The 6,666-nt window shown below is 41.5% G+C and overlaps 1 long non-coding RNA gene across 1 annotated transcript; it reads right to left on the bottom strand.

Moving 5' to 3' along the window:
• Positions 1 to 302: 302 nt before the first annotated feature.
• On the bottom strand, positions 303 to 6,418 carry LOC131492363 (uncharacterized). The gene is made up of 3 exons (XR_009252028.1): positions 6,248 to 6,418; positions 2,285 to 2,436; positions 303 to 1,016 (listed from the first exon to the last, which is right to left on the bottom strand). It is a non-coding gene; the product is annotated as an uncharacterized LOC131492363 (long non-coding RNA).
• Positions 6,419 to 6,666: the final 248 nt, after the last annotated feature.

Genomic DNA, 6,666 nt, shown 5'->3' with positions numbered 1-6,666 from the left:
GTCCAAATGCTGTATTTTTCTCATTGACTATTTTGAAGACAGAAGAGAGATTTATTCTTTACGTCTCTTATTAGGAGATGTTCAGGGCTATTTGAGGGACAAAAAGGAAAAACATTCCGCCGCACACACCCAAATGGTGTATTGTAGATAATGTTCCTAATCGTGGACTAATCACTATAGCAACAGTCAGTGGTGTTCTTAAACCTCAGAAAAAAACAAAAGAAAGGAAAAGTAATCCACGGAACTAAATGGTTAGCTAGTTTTCCTTTAATAATAAAAAAAAAAATAATAAGTCCCTGCAGATGAGTTTTATATTTTGGATGTCAGGAGTTAAAGCAGTAAATATCAGAGGCATAAAGACTGAGGAAACTTCCAGAATTCTCTTATCTTGCAGCTGCTGGGTGTGAGTCATCATTACCATATGCAAATGGGCGTGGTTGTGCTAATTCGTCTGAGAGCCTTTTAGGCACAGGGAGGTGCTGTGCAGAGTTTCTGTGCTCCTCCAGAGGCCCCAAGGCGGGCTCCCCACATAAGTCACTTTCTCCGGGACTGGCTCCTCTGTGCGAGTTCGTTCCTCACGGCAGGGACATGTTGGCGTGGTGTAAGCGAGGGACTCTCACTCACCCGGGACCCTCAAGGTTGGGCAGGTGCTCCGAATGTTTATGAAATGTTTGGAACTACAATTGCTAAATTATACGCCTGGAACCATACGGTCAAACAGAAAAGGCTTTTATGAAACCAAACCTCTGCTCTTACTCACTGTCTTATATAAGCTAATAATAAAAAGAAGATATTTCATATTTGGTCATTAACACATATTAACACATATTAACACGTATTAATGTGTCATTAACACAGATTAATGGAAGAATTTTCTCTCTCCAGCAGAAAAAAGAGCCAATGTCTCCTGACTGAATACTTACTGTGATGGTTAATTTTGTGTGTTGACTTGGTTGTGCTGAGCAATGTTCAGACAGCTGGTAGACCGTGGCTTGTGCGTGTGCGTGAGGGTGTGTCTGGAAGAGACATTAGAAAGCCATCAGCCGATCTGTGGATGGCTCGAATAGAACGGGAAGGCAGAGGCTGGTGACTTCTTCCTTTGCCTGATAAGTCGTGCATCCTTCCAGCTCCTGGACACCAGGCTTCCTAATTGGGGCTTTTGAACTCGGCCTGGGGCTTCCACTCTCCCCACACACCCCCAGTTGTCAGGCCTTTGGACGGGGATTGAATGCACCTAGCTTCCCCGCTCTCCAGCTCACAGAGGGCGGAGTGTGCCCTTCTCAGTCTCCATAACCGCCCGACTCAATCTTATAATAACACCCTCTTCCACATGTCTGCGCTTGTATTCATCCTGTTGGTTTGGTATTTCTGGAGAACCCTGACTCATGCACTTATGGAGCTTCAAGTACCTGAGTTATGAGAAGAGGTTTCCCAATTATTTTTCAAGGCCCTCTGATAACATTTTGACTCTTAAAAATAAACTCGAAAGTCTTCACTTCACTTCCCAACCTGCCCTTTTCCCGCCCTCAGTGTATGGATTCTGGGAAGGTTGAGTGGTTTTGAGTGATGGGCAAGGAGTGAAAAGAAGGTCTGACTTCTGTTTTTGGTGTGGGGGAGAGGGTCCTCCTACTTGCAAGCATTGTGCATGCGTACACACACACACACACACACAAGCAAGTGCACATACATGCATGCACACATGTGCATGCACACACACTTTTTTCGAAAGCATACCTAGTTATTTTATATGCTTTGCTGTTATAACTAGATCTAGTAGAGCTTACTGGCTTAAATCATTATTTATCTACCATCTAATTATGTTTATTAGAATTCTGGAGTTTTGGAAAGGTGTGTGAGAACATCGCTGCTCCTAAAATCGTAAGCATAGCTGGTGGATGTGAGCAGTCGGAGTCGGGTACAAATAACTGATCCATCCACACGTCCTGCTTTAATCCTAAACCCAGACCAGCCACTGCCCTTCTGTCTAGCCTTGTTCCAAACCAACACCAGATTTTCCATTCTGATCCCATGATACTTCAGATAGATTTGGGCAACCAAGACAAGGTCCAAGAACATATCTTGGAAGACAAGATCACCTTTTGTAAAGCTGATCAGTAACTCAACTTTTCTCTCCGTGTTTAATGGACTGAAAGTTATTTACCTTCCCCTTTTCAGGAATCGCTTAATGGGATATGGGGTGCATGAGGGCAGGAACTTTGTCTCTCTGATTGCTTGCTGCATTCCGACAACCTAGCAGAGAGCTTGGGTCCTACTCAGTACTCACTACATATTAACGACTGCCCGACGTTCTGTTGGCATCCGTGCAGGATAGACTTGAGCAAGGTCCTGGGGGCCTGTGGTGACTTTTCCTGACAGCATGAGAAGGGCAAGGGCCAGCCTTTCTGGTCGGTATTGGTGCTGTAGTCTGAGCACACCCTGTGGGAGATGCGCATGCAATTTTCACTGCTTTTTCTCTGCCGCTGGGATAAAACTAGCATAAATAGAATTAGAATCAAATCTATTTTAAATGTCTAGTGAAATAATGAAACTAGCTAATGATCTTCAGTGGGCCCTAGCATCACAAAAATGAAACACACATAATACTTAACCTCTTGATTGATACATACTGGATCAGAATGACACAGTATATCAAGAAGGAAGGAGGGAAGGAAGGAAGGAAGGAAGGAAGGAAGGAAGGAAGGAAGGAAGGAAGGAAGGAAGAAAGGAAGGAAGGGAAGAAAGAAGGAGGGAGAGAGGGAGGGAAGGAAGGGAGGCAGGAAGGGAGGGAGGGAGGAAGGAAGGAAGGAAGGAAGGAAGGGAGGGAGGGAGGAAGGAAACAAGGAAGGGAGGGAGAGAGGGAGGGAAGGAGGGAGGGAGGAAGGAAGGGAGAAAAGTAGAAAGGAACAAAGTGTAACTTCCAGTTTAGAGAAAATGCAAAGTTGGGAGAACATATAAATGATTCCTTGCAGGGATGTAATAGACAAAATCCAGAACATAGGGACACTACAGGAGAGATGATCCGGGATCTTTAACAAATAAGTTAAAGCAGAATTTCATCAACAGATGTTGGTGCATGAAATTTCTTTGGACACAACTGGGAAAATCTGAACTCAGGCAGCATATCTCATGGTATTAATCATTTATATTTTATCTTTAGTTTTAAAATATTATTGAATTTATGTTTTTGAAATGGGCCTTTTCTTTTAAAAATAAGCACATACATATTCAAGAGAAACTTGTTAGGATTTGTAGAATTTACTTGAAGACAATCCACTTTAGAAATATAAAACAAGACTGGATTTTTTTGGTCACTTGGTAATGGCTATATGAGGGTTTGTTGTCTATTTACTCCAGTTTTGTTTGTGTTAGAAGTTTTTCCATTGGAGGGGATACCTAATATTAAAAAAAACTATAACCGCCAGCATTATCTTCAGGGGGAAAAAGCTTAGTAAGAGCTGAGCTGCATAAGAAACAGTCATAAATATATATTTATTGTCTAGGCTTCATGAATAATGCCTTGGAAATGAGCAAGTTTCTTTATTATTAAAATAAATAACTTCTCTGGAGATTTTCATGTGTTGCCAGAAAATTGATATTAATTAAATCTAAGCCTCCTCCTGTAACATCTAGTTCACAGAAAATGCAGGGCGGGGGGTGGAAGGGAGCACGTTAAATAACCCCCTGAATGTGCCACCAACAAATCCACAGTGAAGGGACTTCAGAGTACGGCTGATGTGGTGTTTGTCAAATATAAGTCCATAACTGTGCTGGTTTGGGGGAGACACATCAACCAAATGCAATATTCAAATATTGTTTGATCGATTCAGATACTTTTATCATCTTTGGAAAAAAAAAAAGAAAGGAAGAAAATACTGGAAACTAATATTGTCCTTCTGACTACAATCATCCTAACCCCTCGTCACCTTGTTTTTCCCTAAACAGAGACATATTTGTAACCAAGTTTTTATCTACTGTGCATTCCAATGGACTCTCAGTAAGCCGTATAACCCCGGGTACTGAGCATAAGCTAGTTTTGTAGGAGATTCCCCCAGGAGAGTAGTATGCAGCATTTTAACAATAAAGAGCCTTGTCCATTGCCCAGAAGAACAGAGGCATTTCTTTTCCACAGCATTCCCAGTTCTTTGGGAAGTGCCTGGCACATAGTAGGTGCTTAGTAAATGCTTGTTGAGCATCCACATAAATTGAAAGATAAATGAAGCCTCTCAAACAAGGAGAGTCCCTTCCTGAGCTTTAGTGTATTCTCCGAGGATTCCTCAGTCTTCGTGCCATGTATCAGTTTGACAAATGCTCCAAAGATGCCTTAACCCAGTGGCTGCAACGTTAAGCTCGAGGTGGGCGCCCACCACAGACAGTGCTGGGGCTATGGCCAGGAGTCTGCTCCTGGGACTCAGGAGGGATGTGGACGTGTTGCCATGGCTACCAGCAAGCTGTCTCCTTCATTCTCCTCCCTGTTGTGTGAGTAGTTCTGGCTTTACCGAACTAGGGGCTGGCTGAGGGTAGTCACCTGACTGGCTGATCTGGCATAACGCACAGTTGAGGAGGCCAAGCAGTCAATGTGAATAAAACACATTCTGTGTTCACAACATGACTAACCCCGTGATATTTGCATTAGGAATTCTGCTGTGTTACTCTAGACACTTTGACGTGAGCCGTTATATAGGGGATGGACATGATCTCTGGGTTTGGAGGGCAGAGACTCGGTCCTGAGTTCCATCTCTGCCATTGCGTCCCCAGATCATCGTGTTCTGCTTATTTCTTCTTTCCTGGCCCAAGGTCCTAACTACCAAAAAATAGAAGTTTGATGTAGGTGATAGCTCAGACTCTATTTAATCATCACATTCCCGTCACTATTTCACATGCTGAACCATTCTCCTGAAAATTATGCTTAGATTGTCAGTGAAAGTAGAATACAGAAATTTTTGCCTTTTAATGGCCATTTAAAGTACTTGGCCCAATTAAAAGGAAGTGGGCAGGTTCCCAACAAAGTTGAACTTTTGTAAAGCACATGGTGTATGTTGGAGAACAATAGATCTTGGTATCCTGTGGTGTCTCACGGCAATATGCGCAAAGTGCATTTCTTTGTACCGTAACATTCATGAAAGAAAGACCAAAAGTGTCCCCTTTCAGATCAGATACAAAGCTGAAGTTCATATCAGAGTTTGCTTTTCTTAAGCATTTTTTCAGCCAATGGCATTATATCAACATATGGAGGAATCAGTCATGAAAGAAAATGAAGACAACAAGGAGAGAGAGAGTAGCATCTTTTTTCTCATTGTTAATAAGCAACCACCTGTTTTCAAAACTCCCTTTGAGTTTAATCCAGTATAAGTGGCTTTAAGATATGAGTTTTCCAGATCCAGCTTTCAGAAGGTTTAGCTGCTGTCTTGGAATTAACATGTCAGCAACCCGAAATGAGTTTTTCTACTGCTCGGAGGGCCTCAGAAGCTGACTGATAGAATATTAAACATTTGAAGTTGTGTTATCCAGTCCCCTTGGTCTGATCACGCCTGCTCTGAGATAAGTACCTGACCCAGGTGACATAAAGCAGTTTAGTGCTGACTTCCTGACTTCAGTGCAATTCCCTAGAAGAATCCAGCAAAACACCACTTGTGTTTAAAAGAGATGATTGTAAATTAACCTTGGAATAGCTGAATTAAATAAAATGCATCATCATTAGCCAAATTTCAACTCATGCTTTAGTGGTTCTGAACTAATTAACATCAGCTGTGATTTTTTTTTTTTTTTAAAGTCACAGTGTAGGTGCATTTGGAGAAAATTAGCTTTTTGTTGGGTCCTCGTAATAATTTACTATCTGGTACGTAACTATACCAAGAAAGGAAAACATATTTGTTTTATGGCTCCTTAAAAATGTATTTCTGGATGTAGGGCAATAAATCCTTTGCATACTTACTCATTATAATTCCACATTTCCTTACACTATTCTCCATGAATTAAAAAAAATCAATGTTAGGGTAAGAATTTTTTGCAAGCTTCTGATTCTGAATTCCAAAATTTAAGATTCGGGGGATAATTTAGTGATCATTATATCAAACTAACTCATTTCAAATATGAACAGAAAAGGGCAAATGTGGATGGATGATTTGCCTAAGATTGTATATACCTAAGTAGTGAGGTTTTCAGTCTTGGCAAAAAAATATCTAAAAGGAAGTCCAGGGCTAGTCCTGGTTTATCAGGGTGTTATATCTCCCCAAGCCAGACTGCTTACCTTGATATCGATTTACCATCTTCCGGGAAATTATCTTTTCATCCTCCCGACCTTCTTCACTGTTCCTGACGCGTTGTGGTTTACCGCACAGAACCCGGTCTCTTCTGGCTTCAGATCGCATCACCTGCCAGCTGTGTGACCTTGGCCAAGTTACCTAAGTTCTCCATGACTCATTTCCTTCTTGTGCTCAATGGAAATAATTATAGACTTGAAAATGAAGTAGATTCATGTATGTAGAGCACTTAGTACAGAGCAAGGGAAGTGACAAAAGGTAAACAGAGTAATGACGTCCTGATCATGGTTGTGGTCATGATCTTCATCACCAATTTGTACTTATGAGCTACCTCCAAATAAATCCTCCACACTCACACTATCTTCCTTTAAAATATGCTTTTATTTTTTCTCTATTTATTTATTCA

The sequence above is a fragment of the Neofelis nebulosa genome, chromosome 13 (genome assembly GCF_028018385.1).
Source record: "Neofelis nebulosa isolate mNeoNeb1 chromosome 13, mNeoNeb1.pri, whole genome shotgun sequence".
NCBI lineage: Eukaryota > Metazoa > Chordata > Mammalia > Carnivora > Felidae > Neofelis > Neofelis nebulosa.
Note: the sequence above shows the minus strand (reverse complement) of the source record. Positions and strands in the feature narration are given on the sequence as shown.